Below are 19,916 nucleotides of genomic sequence, written 5' to 3'. Positions count from 1 at the left end.
TACAAACAAAAACTAACTGTACAGTGAATTTTTATTTTGGTATCTACCAAGCCCACAGGTATCTCCAAAGCCGGAGAGAAATTCCTCAAAAAATATTCAAAAACTATCAGTACTTCATGGGAAAGAAATACAACCAAATAAAACGATCAATACTGGCCATAATTGAAACTACACTGAGAAAGTATTTTTCACCAACCAAACTGGCAAAAATTCAGTAACTTTTTGTTGGTGAGGCGCTGGAGAAAAAAGTGACTTCTAACATTGCTGACGGGAGTCCAAACTGCTCCAGCCATCACGGAGGGCAATCTGCCAGTATCTAACAAAGGTGCACATGCACATACTCTTTGACACAACCAATAAACGTCTAGAAATTTATTCTATAGCTATACTAACACATGTGGGAAGATTAGATGTGTATGTGTACATGTATGTATGTATGTATGTGTGGCATCCATACACACAATATCATAGTAATGATGGCAAAAGATTTAAGAAATGTAATTGTCTATTATAAAAAGTATAGTAGTATGCGACTATTTGTAACATAAACGTGTGTATAAAAGGACAGGTAAACAACACTGGGTACCTCAGATGAAGGAAAACTTTTTACTATATATCCTTGTTTACTTTTAAATTTTATGCTATTAAACCATTCAAAACGAACTTCTAAATATTAGCTTTAGTTAGGTCAAGAAAATTAAACTATGTATCTAAGGAATTTTCCCTTTACATAACATAAATTTAAAAGAAAAACTCAATTGTTTTCCATCATGCCAGCTCTCTTATTTTTTAAACGCTAATTCAAAAACCTAGGTTAACATTTCTTAAAAGACTTCATATTTTCATTTCTTTTGTTTTGTTTTTTCCCTTTTGACTCCCCACACCGAGTTCTCCCTCCCACCCCCACCCCAGCAACCATGAATCTGTTATCTGTGAGTTGGTTGTAATTTTTAATTTGTATTTTTTTTAAGATCCCACATATAATAGAGATCACATGGTATCTGTCTTTGTCTGTGTAACTTATTTCACTTAGCATAATGTCCTCGAGATCCATCTATCCTGTCACAAATGGCAAGTTCCACATTTAACTTTTAGAGGAAAACACCTCCATACTGTTTTCCACAGTGGCTGCACCAACTTACATTCCTACCAATAGTGCACAAGGGTTCCCTTTTCTACACATCTGTGCCAGCATTAGTTATTCTCTTGACTTTTTAATAATAGCCATTCTAACAGGTGTAAGGTAGTATCTCATTGTGGTTTTGATTTGCATTTCCCTGATGATTAGTGATGTTGAGCATCTTTTCAAGGATTTGTTGGACATCTGTATGTTTTCTTTGGAAAAATATCTATTCAGATCTTTTGTCCATTTTTTAAAATTGGATTGTTTTGCTACCGAGTTGTAGTTCTTTATATGTTTTGGACATTAGCCCCTTATCAGATATATGATTTGCAAATACTTCTTCCCATCCAATAGGTTGCCTTTTCACTTTGTTGATGGTTTCCTTTGCTGTGCAGAAGTTTTTTTGTTTGATGTAGCCCCACTACATCAAACTGTTGTTTATTTTTACTTTTACTTTTGGTGTCAAGATTGAAAAACTTATAGCCAAGACCCATATCAAAGAGGTCTTGATAAGGAGCTAATTTTTAAATATTAGCTTTAGTTAGATCATAAAATTTAACTATGTTTCTAAGGAATTTTGCCTTTCCATATCATCAATTTAAAAGAAAACTCAATGTTTTCCATCATGCCTTCTATCCCAACTACCATTCTCTTCCTTATATCTTATTTACATCTTTCAAGTAAATTTCAATTCCTAAATCCACACACACTGTTTTCACATAGAAATCTAAAGAGGTATAATCTGGATTAAGAGCCTAAAAAAAACAGAAAGAGGGAATAGCTGTACTGTCTGTGTAACAAACACAGAGAAAGGCTGAGATCTTAAAGCTACAGAAAATGAAAGACACTGAGTAAAACAAGAGCACATAAACGCTCCATTCAATACAATGTCAAATCCTTGGAATTTTTTTTTTTCATTGAAATTATAGCTACCAACAAGGATTATGACAGCAAAAAAGAAGTCTCCGGGAGAAAGAATCCCTAAAACAGGGTACTCTGTTACATAACTTGCATTACTTCCTAGCACTGTTGATCTAGCAAGCCCTATCTTCTCTACATTCTAACTAATACAGTGAATCTTGAAATTCAAAATTGCTGGGCCCCACCTCCAGAGATTCTGGTTCAGTAGGTCTGAGTTAAGGCCCAAGAATCTGCATTTCTAACAAGCACCCAAGGTGATGGGATGCTGCAGTGCCAGGACCACACTTTGGAAAGCCCTGATCTGAATATAACCAAGTAATCTACTATGGACACTAGATATTTTCAAAGTCAAAGTCAATGTATCATAGCCCAAGTGGTGGTTCCAGAGCTACTGCTGAAGCAACTCTTTCTACAGTCTATAATAATTTCCTCTCAACTAAACCTCTTATTCAAACCTCTCTGTCATACCTGCTCATCACCCGTCTTCACTTTTTCTTCATGCTGTTTTCCTTTCCTATATATATTCTTGGTAGCCTTTTATTAGTCTCTGCCACTTATACTTCTCTCTGTCATGTGATGTGTAAAGGGAAAAAAAGCCTTCCAATGGGAATACCAGAAATAAATGCTCCAAGGACAAAAGTCTGCTTGAGTCAGATTAAAAAGATTCAGGAAAGGTTAGAAGTAAATTTACACATTTGAGATCAAAAACCTCTGTAAAGAAAATGAGGAAAAGAAATACATTTGACATCTAATGTTATAATGAAGGGAAATACTGAACTGCAAGTTATACTGCAAACATAATTGGCTTTAAAAATAAGCACACAAGGGAGAGGGTGCAAACAAGTACCAGAGATTGAAATTTAAATGCATATTTATTAAAAGCTTTATTGCTTTTAGGCATCAGAATAAAGTATTATCACTGCTGTGTTTGTAACCAGCTAAGACCACATTCTGACAGATCTATAAAAATACGGTACCAGCTTCATTCACAGCACCTCTCTGCGAGGCAAGTTGGAGGTGGACTGGAGTAATAAATCATGATTCTGAACTCTGAACCTAAACTCAGATCCCTGGGCCAAATGTGAACATTATCCCTAAGACTCCCTTCCTGGAGAGAGGACAAAAACTGAGGATCCCAACTTTCTCTGGCAAAGTACAATGCTGAGAACAGACCCTGAGCTGGAGGGAATGGAGCTTCCCTTAGAACTCTCCGGGGAGGTTTAAAGAGGAACAAATGCTAATATATCACAGGCTAAGATTCAGCGTAGGCCTGAGTCCTGGAAGAACTATGTGCATAAGAATAGCCCAACCTTTAATGGGAAAAGCATTACCGGTAGGACTATGGCTCTCCTTTGTAAATAGGGAGGGAGCTGAGATACCCTTTACCCAAAACCCTTCCAGTCCTCAGTAGTCTGATTCCTTCTAAAATAAAAGTTATTTCCTATGGAAATGTCAAGTCTCACAACCATCCTGCACCCAAAACATAGTTAATTCTATGCGTTACATCACATCATATACCTCATCAGATCATGTCAATCTTCCATTTTAAAATCTAGCAATGACTTGCCCTCATTTACGGAATAAAGTCTAATTACTTTGACTTTCCCTATGTGGCCATTCATGACCTGGCCTCCCATCTTTTTGCCCTGATCTTCTATCAAAAACCTTCATTCTCAAATCACCTGTACTTCCCGAAAAGCATCCTTTAGGTTCATACCTCTGTACCTCTGCACAAGCTACTATTCTATATAAACGTCCTTCATCACCACTCCCCCAGTTCCTGAGTGTAAGAATAAGAACTTACACTCAACACTCAAAATAGCCAAGCAGTTCTTCCTTTATGATGCCTTCTTTATCCATCCACCCCTGAGATGGCTCAAGTGTGTCCCCAAGCACCTTCCCCATGTTTTTTTTTTTTTAAATGGCTTAAGTATTTTGTTTGTAACTAAGTTTGTTAACACTATCTAATGAAAATGTACAAAGAATAATGCTGCAGTTTTGGATTAGATTTAAGTCAAAGACATATGAATATTCTAGAAATTTCTCTAAGCCATCTGATCAGAATACCTGTCTCTATTACCTTACTTTGGAAGGTACTGGCATGCATCTGAATTAAACTCAGAATATTTCAAAATAAGCTCTAAAGAATAAAACTATTCTATATTCAAACTAAAACAATTTTCATAGAACTTTCCTTTCCAGAAACAATAATAAATGAAATAAGGCATTTTGTAAAATGTAGTTCTGAACAGTATGTAAAAAAACAAATGTGTACTTAACTTCTACCTCCTCAAAACATGATGTGCAGAAAAGAAAGATCCACTTGTGGCAACCAGAAAGTTTTAAGGTCTTTCAAATCATATAAAACGGACCTGCAGAAACATTTTAAGTGTTTTCAGGATACAAAGTTGAAGCTGAAATGTGGTATCAGACCAATTGCAGGAAGTGTACAGACAGGAGCCATATCTTGAGGTCAAACCTAGTACCCAGAAATGCAAGAAAGTTGTAGGACACCTAGCTTGTTGGCCTTATCCCATATTGTCACATACTCTGATCATGTGTGAATTTCACAAAAGATTCAGATTGTTCAGCCAGTTGGGTATTAAGGATTTGCTCATACTCCTCCGGAATTTTATCTTCAGAGATGCCCACATACTATTCCAACTTGTCGGAGGGTAAAGGTGGGCTGGTCCTTCTTCATCCAGGAAGAACCTGGAGTACTAGGTGCTGGGGATGCTGAGGAGTGAGGGTGACTTTCTGAAGTACCCCACACTTCTTTCATAGAGCTTACCACAATGTGTGTTATAGTTTTCCTGGATTACCCCTGTCCTGAACCTTCCCCACCCCCAATATCTTAAGGGCCCTGAAGAAAGGATTTTTGTCCTATCTTTGGCCAACATTAGCAAAAATTAAGCCATCTGCAACTATTAAATGTAAGGATGAAGAAATATGGGTAGCCTCAGACACTGTTAGACAATTTGGCAACAACTATTGTCAGTGAAAAAAATGTACACCCTCTGACTCATTTCTGTATCCCAGGCACAACAGCAGACATTAAGTGTGTGCTGTGTGTCTGTGTGGAATATCCTAGCTACTAATGTTTTCATTTGTCAGATTTTTATGGAACTAAAATATAAAGAATTTGCACCTGGAATTTTTTTTTTTTAAGATTTTATTTATTTGAGAGAGAGCGTGAAGAACGGGAGCACGCGAGTGTGCATGAGAGAGAGCGTGTGAGCACAAGAGGGGGAGAAGGGCAGAGGGAGAGGACCAAGCAGACTCCCCACTGAGCAGGGAGCCCACCATGGGGCTCAATCCCAGGGTCCTGGGATCATGACCTGAGCCAAAGGCAGACAGCTTAACCGACTGAGTCACCCAGGCACCCTGCACCTGGAATATTTTTATATTTTTTGAAAAGAGGATTCCATGGTCCTTTTCACTCTGAGTGCGAATGTAAATTGGTACAATTTTTTAGGAAGGCTATTTGAACATATGGATCCTTCCTCAGCTTACAATGGCATTATCTCCTGATAAACCTATGGTAAACTAAAAATATGGTTAAGTTGAAAATGCAAATTATCTGCACAAATAACACAAAAGAAGGAGCACTGTGAGGGGAGAAAAAACAATCTAAACTAATCCTCACTCTAAGAGTTGGAAAAAACTAACTTTAGAGAAAAGTGAGCAACAGAAAATACTGAAATCAGATCCCACACAAAGTTACTATAAGGAGAAGATGCTAAACAGCAAATATTCCACAATGAAAGCACACATAATTAATTCATTAAAGCCAGATAAATGATATTAAGATGAGACAAGGCATGAAAGAATGTAAGTCAGAAGTTTTTTTTACTTCAGGAAAGAGTTGGTAAAACTCAAGGAAAAATAACAAAAGAAAACACTAGTTTAGAAAAGAACATTATTGTGATGCCTGGCTTGGCTCAGTTGGAAGAGCATGAGACTCTCAATTTTGGGAGTCATGAGTTCAAGCCCCATGTTGGGAGTAGAGATTACTTTAAAATAAATAAATAAATAAATAAATAAATAAATAAATAAATAAATAAATAAATAAATACTTTTTTAAAAAGAAATGATTATTTTAGAAGACCAGAGCAAAGAAACACAAACATGCTTTAAAAGAAACAGATAAGAGGAGAAAATTTTTTAAATAAAAGGAAATGAAAAGATAAATAAAGTGATACAATAGAAAATAATAAATATTAAAGATGGGCAAGGATATCTAACAGAAAATAAGTCTCTGACTAAAAAGAAAATGCAATTGAACTGAATACTGAAAATAAATGCAAAAACATTTTCTTGAAATAAAAAATGTGAAGCTACATACTGAAAGAACATACCACATATTTGAGACTGCCAACCCTGATAACCAATACCAGACACAGTCTAAAAAAAAATTATTAGACCTAAAGAAAAAGTCCTTTGGACTTCGAGGCAAAAGAGCATGTGATTTACAAAGTTAAGTATCATTGGACATTGCCAGAAATATTTTATGCCAGAAGAAAACAAAGAAATGTATTTAAGATGCTTAAGGAAAGAAAATACGAATTTTATACCCAGCAAAAATAACTTTAAAGTATCAAGGTGACACCATGCAATAACCCTAGAAAAGTTGTTCTCAACTTCTGAGGAATCTACTAGAGAATAAGTTCAGAAAACTAAAATGATTACAAAGTCATATATAATACTGGTATAAGCTAACCATATAGTTACTTGAAGAACCAACATTAGTTAAAAGAGAGGGATTATAATATAAAATGGCTTTATAATATGTTGACACAACACAACTATTAGGAACAACTGGAAGACTGGGGAGAGTATATGCAAAAAAAACCTGTTCTATTTTGATTCTACAAGAGAAATAAAAGTCCTTATCTCCAGAGCCCTTTCTTGTTCAGACACTAGAATACTGACAGCTAGACTTCACACTAGGAAGATGGGGAGAAAGAAAAAAAAACAAAGAAAGTACCAGAAAAGTTTCCCAAAACTAAAGATGAGTTTCTTTGCTGAAAAGGCCATAAACCAGAACAAAGGATGAAAAGATCCACATTAAGGTACATTGGTATGAAATTTGTAGAGGACATGATTATCTACAAAGAAAATCCCATAAAATCTACCAAAAAAGCTATTAAAACTAATATGTCAATATAAAATAATCAATTGTATTTCTATAAACCAACAATGATCAGAAATTGAAATTAATAACACATACCATTAACAATAGTGTCAGAAAATATGAACCACTTCAGGATAAATCTGACAAGACACACAAGAACTTTACACTGAAAGCTACAAAATAATGCTGAGAGAAATTAAAGACCACTAAATAAATGGAGAGATGTACCATGTTCATGAATCAGAAGGTTCAATACTGTTAAGATTTCAACTCTTCCCAAACTGATCTAGAAATTCAATACAATCTCAATCAAAATCCTCACACACTGTTTCATTGGGTATTTACCCAAAAGAAAAGCAAAAAGTATACATATGTTCACACAAAGATTTATACACAAATGTTTATAGCATATTTAGGTGTAATAGCCCCAAAACTGGAAACAACCCTAGTATCCATCAACAGATGAATGGATAGACAAACTAGTGTTTCCATATGATCAGGGGCTCCCTGAGGACAGGGAGGGAAAACAATGAGAGGTTATAAAGATGCACAAGAAAACTTTGGGGGGTGATGAATATTTGGGGTTTTTAAAAAAATTTTACTTTCTTCCAAATTTTTATTTAAATTCTAGTTAGTTAACATATAGTATAATATTGGTTTCAGGAGCAGACTTTAGTGATTCATCACTTACATATAATACCCAGTGCTCATCCTAACAAGTGCCCTCCTTAATCCCACTTACCCATTTAAGCCAACCCCCACCCACCTCCCTCCAACAAACTCTAATGATAGAGTTTGTTCTCTATCATTAAGTCTCTTATGGTTTGCCTCCCCCCTTCTCCTCTCTTTTTTTCCCCCCTTCCCACACGTTCATCTGTTTGGTTTCCTAAGTTCCACAGGAGTCTTATGGTATTTGTCTTTTTCTGACTGACTTATTTTTGCTTAGCATAATACACTCTAGCTCTATCCATGTCACTGCAAATGGCAAGATTTCATTCCTTTTGATGGCTGAGTAATATTCCATAGTATGTATATATGTATGTATATAGTACGTATGTATATATGTGTGTGTGTATATATATATACCATGTATACCATATACATATGTATGTGTATATATCACAGCTTCTTTATCCATTCATGAGTGGATGGACACAGGCTCTTCCCAAATATTTTGGTTTTCTTGATAGTAGATCTCATGAGTGGGGATATATATTTCAAAACATTACCAAATTATACACTTCAAATGTTTGTAGTTTTCTGTAAGTCAACTGTATTTCAACAAAACTGTTAAAAAATTTAAATAGCACACATTTGAAACTATAAAGGAGAAAGTGACACAAAATCATCAGTCAAAAGAGGTTTCTAATAAACTTCTTTCAAGCCTTGACAGAGTAGGTAAAAAACTAAGAATACAGAGAATATTAAGTTGGAACACACAAGTGCATACTCACACATCTAACTCTACATCATGAAAAGAATTACACTCATTCAAGAATTCACGTTACACAAAAAGTGAACACATATTTTTTTTTTAAAGATTTTATTTATTTATTTGAGAGAGAGAGAATGAGAGACAGAGAGCAGGAGAGGGAGGAGGGTCAGAGGGAGAAGCAGACTCCCCGCTGAGCAGAGAGCCCGATGTGGGACTCGATCCTGGGACTCCAGGACCATGACCTGAGCCGAAGGCAGTTGCTTAACCAACTGAGCCACCCAGGCGCCCTGAACACATATTAACTAGTAAAGAACATCTTAACAAAACATTCTAATCATGATGCAATAAAACTAGAGATTTATGACAACAAAATAGTTACAACAACCCAAAATTCACTAATCCATTAGAAGTTAAAATACTCTCATAAATGAATTATTAGGCCAAAGGGGAAATCCAAGATATAATTATAGATCATCTAGAAAACTATAATTAAGTGAAAATCATGTCAAAATCTGTGGGCCACTACTGAATCTGTTAACATGAGAAAGCTCATAATTTAAATATCTAGTTATTAAGAATGAAAGTAAAGTATTAAGTATATAAAGTGAAGAAGTCAGAGAAAGAATAACATGAATCTAAGAAATCAGAGAAGAGGAATTAAAGAACAAACACTATTATCTCTGGTTAAAATTCAATATAACCTATCATGGGTGTCTGGGTGGCCCAGTCAGTGAGGCATCTGCCTTCGGTCATGATCAGGGTCCTGGGATCGAGTCCCAAGTTGGGCTCCCTGCTCAGCGCGGAGCCTGCTTCTCCCTCTCCTCCCCACTATCTCTCTCTGTCTCTCTCTCAAATAAATAAATAAGATCTTTAAAAAAAATAAAATAAAATTCAATATAACCTATCAATCACTAATCAGCCACTCAAAATTTAGAGACAAACTTTAAATATCAAAACTGAAATTAGGGAAAAAAACAAAGAGGAAAGTAAAAAGAATTATAGGAGACTATTTTCTTAACTCAATGCTCATAAATCTGAGAATAAAGTCCAATGAATAAACAGTTAGCAAAACTGACTCATGGAATAGTAAACTTAAATAGGTAATATTTAGTTCCTTGTATGGAACTGAGAAAGCAAAAAGCTACATTCCAAAAGTCAAGCCCAGCTATTTCATTTGTGATCTTATATATGGTCAAAGAGTAAGTTGTTCTGAAGCTATTCAAATTGTTCCTGCAATCAGATAAAAGAAAATTTACCAACTCCTTTTAAAAAGGAGAATAGTAATAATGAAATGCATAAACACCCACACACAAAAAGAAATGTTAATCTCATATACGAAAACTGAGGAATACTCAAAATAATATCCAACAGAAAGAACATAGCAAAACATTGAAGAAAAAATATACTTTCATCAGGATTTTTACATCAATTAGAAGATTAAAAAGAAGAAAATATATTCACACTTTTACAAGCATAAAACAATGAAGTAAGAAATGTGGATGATCTATAAAGGAAACTGTATAACTCAACTGGGGGACGTAAAAAAAATCTCAAATTTACTGAAAAATCATGTCTTATTCCGAATTGGAAGACTCACTACTACAAGTTTCCAATTCACATCAATGTAATTTATAAATCACTAAAATTATAAATTTTAAAAATTATAAATTATAAAGTTTAAATAAAAAATCCCAACATATTTATTTTGTAAACTTCAAAATGATCCTGAAGTTTACTTTAACAAATAAAGAAGCAAGACCAACCAGGAAATTCTGAAATAAAAAGTACCCGATATCAAATCAAACATACAGGTTATATTAACATGGTAGGGAGTTTTACCCACCCAATCGAATGGGAAAAATAAAACAACAATAGCAGGTATTAGCAAGGATGTGAAGCAAACAGCTAGTGAGAGTGCAAACGGAAACAGCCACTTTATACAAAAGTTTGTCAGTACCTACTAAAACTGATCATAAGACAATATGCAAAGAGAATAAAAAGAAAGAAAACACCAAATAAAAACAGTAGAGAATAACATGACAGAGAGCTAAACCAAACATAAAAATATTAAAGTGGACCAAAGATATATTAAAACAAACAAAACTATAACATAGCAATTGTACTCCCAACAGAAGTGTATACACCTGTTTATCAAAAGACAAATGTAGGGGCGCCTGGGTGGCTCAGATGGTTAAGCGTCTGCCTTTGGCTCAGGTCATGATCCCAGGGTCCTGGGATCGAGTCCCGCATCGGGCTCCCTGCTCCTTGGGAGCCTGCTTCTCCCTCTGCCTCTCTCTCTCTCTCTGTCTCTCATGAATAAATAAATAAAATATTAAAAAAAAAAAAAGACAAATGTAAACATGTTTTGTAGCCCCGTTATTCCTAATGTCTAAAAACTAGGACAATCCAAATGCCCATCAGCATTAGTACAGATAAGTAAACTGTATACTCGGACAATGGAACACCACACAGCAATGAGAAAGAACAGTCTACAACTAGTACACACAACAACATGGTTGAATCTCAAAAACAATGAAGTCAGACACCAGAGAATCTGTATGATTCTGTGTGGTACTACTCATATAAAATTCACACAGGTAAAACTCTTCTATGGTTTCTTCTAAGTCAAGATTAGTGCTCAACCTTGGGGTGGGGGTGGCAGGCAGGTAGGAAGAATAGTTTTACAGTCTAAAGAGTCACTGTGGACTCTTTAGGAGCATTTCTGTGGACCTAGTTTCTTGATCTTGGTGCTGGTCACATGGAAGTATTCACTTTGTCAAAATTCACTGAGCTAAAACTAAAAAAGACACAAACTAAGGACTACAAACTAATAAACATGTTTTGGCTATCAGATTAAAACACTGACAACAGTGTCTTTTTTTTTTTTTTTTAAGATTTTATTTATTTATTTGAGACAGAGAGAATGAGAGAGAGAGAGCACATGAGAGGGGGAATGGTCAGAGGGAGAAGCAGGCTCCCTGCCGAGCAGGGAGCCCGATGCGGGACTCAATCCAGGGACTCCAGGATCATGACCTGAGCCGAAAGCAGTCGCTTAACCAACTGAGCCACCCAGGCGCCCTGACAACAGTGTCTTAAAGGAAATACAAATTAGTACCCATTTTGAGTATTTTTTATGGTTTGTATTCTGAGATCCAGAAATATTTATCCTAAGTACTAATACAAGTACAAAAGATAAATAATAACTATATATCACAAAGTTGACTGAAGAACTTTTTGCATTTCTACATACACTCTTTGTATTCATAAAAAAATATAAATCAACTAGGTATTTTCAATAAGAAACTGTTTTAACAAATTATGGCACAAAGGAATGTACAACACAATGGAATTCTATGTATACATTTAACATTAGCAGAACTATACATACGGATTTAAAAAGGCATGCAAAATGTTAACTAAAAATACCAATTTGTAAAATAATATATATAATATACTCCCATTTTTATAAAAGTGAATAAAAATGATTATTCAACAACTTTTAATAATGGTTATTTCTGTGAGGGTAAAATTATGGGGAATCTTTGCTCTCTACATTCACATTCCGAATGGTTTCTATGCTTGAAATAAGCATGTATCAGGCTTTTGTAATCTGAAAAAATAAAAAATTAATGAGATGATAATATTTCAATATGCTTTAAATCTTTTTAAAAACCCACTGCTGTTATTATCCTTTATGCAAAACCATTTGTAGAAAACACAAGGTGAAAGTAATCTGAATAGATCCTTCTCCACCCCCACCCTCCAGTTTGGGTTACTTTCTGATTCCCACCTCATTTCTTAAATTGCAATATTATCTATATGAACAAAAAGGGAGCTGAACAGAACGATCGCTTAAAATTCCTTCCAACCTTGAAATCCTTTATTTTTTTTCCCTTCCCTTTTCTTCTGTCTACCTCCTGTAGCCATAATAAAGATGTGTATTGTTTCACTATATTCACTGGAGTTTTATTTTCTATTCTTTAATTTAAAATTATGTTAGAATTTCTCCCAAGGAAAAATAAGAAACCCAAACTAATTTGCTTCATGTAAGATTCTTTGTGAGTAGCCCTGAAAAAGCACATTCCTTAATCTCTCTGGGATTTTCTTCCAATTCCTGTTTCTTCCCAAATGGTATAAATATTCACTGGATATTCAGAAAACAGTATTTTTGTCCCAAAAATACCCAAGCAGCTGAAAGTTTCTACTTAATATTAAAAATAAGCAACAGGGGGTGCCTGACCGGCTCGGTCTCAGTAGAGCATGCGACTCTTAATCTCAGGGTCTGTGAGTTCAAGCCACACGTTGGGCATGGAGACTACTTAAAATTAAAATAAACAAATTAAAATAAAAGTAAGCAATGTTAAAATTGTCTTGATTTTTCTTTCCTCATTTTATTTTAAGCCATGTCTACTGAACTTACACATCTAAGTGGACACGTTAATTTAAAAAAATCACACACTGACACACTTGACAAACATGTGTATATAAAAAACCACAATTCAAAATATTTATATTTATCTCAGAAAAGCATTCTGTAGGACTGTAGCAGGAACCATGTAAGAGCAAAGAACATGAATAAAATTTACTATAGTTTCCTACTATCTAATCTATTCAGCATGGCAAGACCAACTTTGTTCATGAACAGTAATGGAACAATGTCATATAATTCCACCCATGTAAACACGATGTGCCATTTCCTAAAATCCCATGTTAAAAACTACAGCATTAGTAGCAGAAACAACAGAGCAGTCTGGAAAGCATCGTGAATTCAGATCAGCCAAACCTGAGTCCTACTTTCAGAAAACCTGTAGACCCAAGATCAATTTGATAATCTCTCAGCAAGTATTTTATTTTTATTTTTCTCAATCTTTTTCAACACATCAATTCACATTCCCTTTTGCATCACATTTTCTCCCACTTCAAAAATACCATTATAAATCTGTCTTTAGAAGTGCCTAACAGCTCCCATCAGCAAGGGAAAGAATTATTAATAAGTCTGGACTAATGTTATCACTTTGGCTCTACAGAAGCAATGGCATCATTCTCCTAACTGGTTGGGAAGAAAAGAACAGGTCCTGTTCAAGAGGATATCAAACTGAAGGTTGAATACCACTTAGAGACAAGAAGATCAGAAGAGAAAGGAAGATGATGGTAACCAAACTTATTAACAAATTACCATAAAGAAAGAGACCTTTTTTAATTCCCAATTTACATTAAGAACATACAGACAGACTTTTGCTAGAAGTCCACAGAATTCAAATGGTATCTTAAGAAAAATTTCCCAGCAAAGCACAGTTAAACATTGGAATAAATCAATGGTATCAGCAATGTGATTCTAGCGATGCGGGAGTCTCTCTGAAAACATTAAATAACAGCATGCTTCCTTGCTCTGTCTACAGTGGTCCTCTCTGAAACATTGTGGAGACGGTCCTTAGCTCTGATGCCATAACATACGTAGGCATATTGCTGGCCTTACTTATCTACATCATCCAAGGTTTGACACATTTTTTTAAAGCTAGGTTAATATTATATTAATTTTTTTAAGCTTTGAATGTAGACATATAATAAATTATGGGAAGGACAGAAGGACAAATGGCGGGAGGATGGGAGAGATGGAAGGAAGAAAGGAGAGAGGAAAAGTCAATGCACTCCACCACTTAAGAATGATTGGCCCAGTGACGGGTATTAAAGAGGTCACGTTCTGCATGGAGCACTGGGTGTTATACGCAAACAATGAATCATGGAACACTACATCAAAAACTAATGATGTAATGTATGGTTATTAACATAATAATTTTTTAAAAAGTGAAAAAAAAAAAAAAGAATGGCCACTACCAGCATGAGATTTCTTGCACTTGAAGAACTTTAATTGAACCTTTTTTCCTAAGAAAAGTTTACATGTGACCAAAGGTTCTCATTCTCTATTCCAACATTAGTAACACCAATCTGTTCTACTTCACTAATCTGTTTGCTTTCCAAAACAAATGAAGAGAATTAAGTTAGTGGCCCAGAGAACTAAGCCAGAGCAGAAAGCCAAGAAATAACAATTTGATCCTCAACTTGCTTTTAAACAGAATAGAGTTGACCCTTGAACAACAAAGGTTTGAAATGCACGAATCCACCTGTGTGCAGGATTTTTTTTTTTATAAATACACCACAGTACTGTAAATGTATTTTCTCTCCCTCATAATTTTCTTAATAACATTCTCTTTTTATTAGGTTACATTATTGTAAGAATACACTATACAATACATATAACATAAAAAATACGTGTTAATTAACTATGTTATCTGTAAGGCTTCTGGTCAGTAATAGGCTTAGTGCTTTAGTTTTGAGGTGTCAAAAGTTACACACAGATTTTTGACCACATGGAGGTTGGTACCCGTAATCCCCACCATTGTCCAAGGGTCAATTCTATTTCTTTTCTAATTAATCCTTCCAACTGGTAAAACAAATTTAAATGTAATTAGAACTGAGTTCATCGAGTCACAATTCCCGAAGATGAGAAATTTCCTAAGCAGTCTTAAGCAAACTTTTTACTTTCCAAAATGCCACAAAGATGTTACTGGGTCACTGGGGCTTGAGACTAGCACAAACTTTAGCTGACAGATTTGTCACACAACAAGTTATGTACTGATACAGATGAATAGCCAAATGGTTTGGTTATTACTCTGATCACAGCATCAACACAGAGTAATACTAACAAAATTTTGCTATTTGGAAGAATTTTTTAAGTACCAGTTTTTAAATTAAAATTAGACTACAATTAGATTATTCTATATGTAATCCACTGAATTATAACTCACTGTCAACATTCACAGTTAAACTCAATGAAGAAACTGAACCTGTATAAAACTAACCATCGGGCGCCTGGGTGGCTCAGATGGTTGAGCGTCTGCCTTCGGCTCAGGTCATGATCTCAGGGTCCTGGGATTGAGTCCCGCATCGGGTTCCCTGCTCAGTGCAGAGCCTGCTTCTCCCCTCTCCCTCTACCATTCCCTCTGCTTGTGCTCTTCTGTCTATCTCTCTGTCAAATAAATAAATAAAATCTTTAAAAAAAAAACAAAACTAACCATCATCAAAGCTGAGGAAAGATGCATGAAGATAATGAACAACTGAGTTCAATATTAATTTATTCCTTTAGATAAATGCTCTCAACTGACCCAAATAAACCAATTTACCAGGTCAGCAGATAACATGAAGAAACTGTGAAATATAACATGACTCATGCATATAGCATGTATACATAACACAGAGAAAGAACTTCTGAAAGTGTGACCAGTTTCAATAAGCTGAATAATTTTAGGTCCAGAAATTCTACTACTGTTGCTATTCAGAAATAATTTAAAATATCAAAATATAGTTTAGATCACTTTGATAATATTATTAGAGAGGAATCAATAAGAGTATTAATATTATTTAAGTTGGTCTTTTGTTCATTCAAAGTCGTTACAAGGGCATTATAAAATACAACAGACTGGGGCGCCTGGGTGGCTCAGTCGTTGGGCATCTGCCTTCGGCTCAGGTCATGATCCCAGGGTCCAGGGATCGAGCCCCGCATTGGGCTCCTTGCTCAGCAGGAAGCCTGCTTCTCCCTCTCCACTCCCCCTGCTTGTGTTCCCTCTCTTGCTGTATCTCTCTCTGTCAAAATAAATAAATAAAATCTTAAAAAAAAAAAATACAACAGACTTTTCTTTTTTTCAGGTATCTGAAGCACAAGGAATGATTTGCTTTTAATAATTAGCCACAATGTATCATCAGTATTGGACCAGTTTTTATGACTTCTTCTTAAATGATGGTGGTGGTGGGAGCCACCTAATTCTTATGATGGACAACTGCCTTTCTCAATAATGGCATCTCCATCCTTAAGAGTTCTTCATGCCAAAAGCCTCAGGAGGTACCTTGGACTCCTTCTCATTCTCTCATTCATATGTATATCCAATACATCAACAAATCCTATTGCCCCTTTCCTTCAAAATATCCCCAGACTGCAACCACTTCTTATTACTTCACCCCTACCACTATCACCTGCAGTCAAGCACATTCCCTCTGGACTACTGCAAATAGTCCTTTTAACGGGTCTCTCTGATTTCACCCTTGCTCCTACTCAAGACCAATCTCAACATAAAACTCAAGACAATTCTTTTAAAATGTAAGTGTGCAGTAAAGTCGGCCTTGCCCAAAATGAGATCTGGCCATTGCCTGGGCTTCTGGGAGGTAATCTGGTTCATATCTGATAGAAGTGACCTTGTTTAGGGAAGGGGCTGGTCGCATCAGACCTTAAGGCAGGACTGGCCATACCCAACAGTCTTAGGATTAGCCATGCCAGAAAGAGCAATTAGTGTGGAGGCTTCAGGTCACACAGAATCAACAGACCTGTAGACTAAGTTCAACTCCATGGACAATCAACCAAACAATCATGCTTATGTAATGAAGCCCCATTAAAAACTCTGATAACCAAAGCTTGAGGTGGGTTCCCTGGTTAGCAATACTCCATGCATAGGGTCAAACATCATGTACACATTGATACCAAGAGGGTAACTGTCCTGACTCCATGGGAGAGGAGAACAGAAGCTACACATATAGAATTCTCTTAAGACCCTGCCACAGGAGTCTTTTCCTTTGGCTAATTTTGATCTGTATCCTTTCCCCGTAATAAACCACAACTGTAAAAATAATAGCTCTCAATGAGTTCTGCAAGTCCTAACAAATTATCGAACCTCAGGGTGATTTTGGGAACTCCCTGAACTTGGAGTTGGTGTCAGGAGTAAAGACAGTCTTGGGGCCTGCACCCACAAACCTCACAGTTTGGTTAACTCCAGGAAGGTTATCAGTCAGTGTGTTTTTATAGTTTTCCTGCAAATTAACAGAGGTTCTAGAATACTCGCAATCTTTTTTTTTGTTGGTTCCTTGTCTGCCTATAAATATGGTCTACCGTCCCATTCCTTCAAGAGAAAATAAAAGTATCCTGCTCTCCTCCTCTTTTCTCTCCACTGACTGCTTCAGTCCTTCTCTTCAAATCTTCTCACTAGTCCACCATCACTTTATGGACTCAAAAGTGAATTCTAAAATTTTCTCATCATATTCTCATAAATCTGCTATGTAAAGATTCTACTCCTCCTGGAAGAGAAAGACAAAGAGAAAATACAAAAGATCTTCTACCAGCACAGCCTCCTCATGTTTATTTGAGCTGCATTAGAGATGAAAACTGGCCAGGCCCATGGTTTCATCCTGAGGCCCCCACCTGGCATCTGTTTGTCCAGTCTTGCTATGACATACTCTCCAGAATGGTACACATTTTACAAGCTTACTTTATTACTCAAAAAGAGTCCTCTCGGCTTGGCTATGGTCACCACTGCCTTGTCTTGCTTCAGGCTTCCAAATGTTAAACAGCATTATTTAACATTTGGGCAGACCGAATTCCCTGCCTTACTAGTTAATTAAGGGTCAAGTGTTCCAGAGCAGTAATTGAATATGTTTAAAACTGAAAAGAAAAACCTCTTTTTATATCAGTATGACCAAAGACTTTATCATTTGAATATTAAAGTTTCATTTTATCAAATAAACACAAGACACCCCCCCCAAGAAAAAATTATTAAAGTTTTCACAATAGTTGTGCATTATCTTAAGGATATGGATCCTTAAATGAAATCTGAGAACTATATGCACTATAAAGCTTTACACTTCTTAAAAGAGGCATATGCGGGGCGCCTGGATGGCTCAGTCGTTAAGCGTCTGCCTTCAGCTCGGGTCATGGTCCTGGGGTCCTGGGATCCAGCCCCACATCAGGTTTCTGGCTCCCTGCTCAGTGGGAAGCCTGCTTCTCCCTCTCCCACTCCCCCTGCTTGTGCTCCCTCTCTCACTGTCTCTCTCTCTGTCAAATAAATAAATACATAATCTTAAAAAAAAAAGAGGCATATGCTGTTTAATATATATAAGCAGTTTTCACCTGACTACTTCAGTGGTCTCTCAGAAAGCTCCCAACGTCAGCCCTTGCAGAGCGACTACTGAAGGCTAACTGGCCTCCCTACATTAGCTCAAACCTCCCATTCATTTTCCATTCCGCCCTCAGGCCACTACACTCTACTGCAGAGTGATCTTACTCAAAATGCACATCTGATCTCCCATCAATGGCTTTCTGGAGCCTTTGGGATAAAGTCAAAATCCTGACAAGACCCTCACACCATGTCCTGCTCTCCCTGCATGTGGACACTTCAACCTCCTAGGTCATCTTGCACAGGACCCCCAACCTCCCCAAGCACACTCCCGCCCTCCCTTATAACTTTTCCCTGTGCCCCATGCTCTGCCCCAGATTCTACTCATCACTCAGGTTGCAGATGTCCCATTACCAAAGACATCTTTGCTGATGCCTCCCCACAAACGAGGCAAGCTCCCCCTCATAGGCTCAAATCAGACACCCTACCTTTCCCAGCCCTAACCACTCCCATTCCATTTGTCTCCACTAGACTGGAAGCTTAAGAAGAGGATCCGAGTCTTTCTTACTTCACTGCTATATCCAACCATGCTTTTGCACATATTTGCTGAATGAATGAGTCCAGAAGCATAAAATATACCAACTTCAAAAGGTTTCAAAGTCAATTGTTAGTACAAATTATGTAATTTTATTATAACTTTCTTTTCAAAAATCCATCACAAAAGGAAAATGCTTCTTTAAAGTGAAAGTGGTTTATTTACCATTATAATACTAGACAGTTTTCAACAATAAAAGCAGTACACTTTTTGAGTATTTAGAGTAAAGAGCATGTTTTCACTAAGGATTTAGAGCAGAAAGAATATAAATGCAAGATTACTGGCTGCCTAATGAAGTTTCATTTTAAATTAATTTCCAAAGTCAATTAATACCATGCCCAAAGGGCATAATAACCACAACCACAAACGTCCTTTTGTTAAGCATAGGGTCAAATCTATGTTCAAACATGTGCTAAATTTTAATGCTTTATTTAGGAATAATTTCCTTCATGAGAGGTTCAATTCCTTTATAAATAGTATCTGTCAGATTAGAAACTAGCAATTAACATTGTGGCCTGAGTTAAAAGAAAGAGAAGAAAAGAGGTCACCATAAAAATTAGTCTTCTTCATAGCTCAGAGTTAAAATTATCTAAGAGGAAAAGAAAAAGATTAAGCAAAGATTCTCTAAGTGCAGAACCAGCTGAATTCACTTCTAATTGAGAAACTATTTAGAACAAGATAAAACTACCACAGATCCTAACCTCAATTTCTCCAGCACCCTGAAAAACAAACAAACAAGAAGAGAGAAGGACTTCTCTGGCCAAAGACTGAAG

General features: G+C 36.2%; 1 protein-coding gene across 2 annotated transcripts in view; it reads right to left on the bottom strand.

Moving 5' to 3' along the window:
* Positions 1-19,916, bottom strand: part of XKR6 (XK related 6) — a 319,338-nt gene that overhangs the window by 254,946 nt on the left and 44,476 nt on the right. The window lies entirely within an intron of this gene.

Source organism: Mirounga angustirostris, unplaced genomic scaffold, assembly GCF_029215605.1.
Source record: "Mirounga angustirostris isolate CCGP_5_RB_7025 unplaced genomic scaffold, mMirAng1.0.hap1 SCAF_2, whole genome shotgun sequence".
Taxonomy (NCBI): domain Eukaryota; kingdom Metazoa; phylum Chordata; class Mammalia; order Carnivora; family Phocidae; genus Mirounga; species Mirounga angustirostris.
Note: the sequence above shows the minus strand (reverse complement) of the source record. Positions and strands in the feature narration are given on the sequence as shown.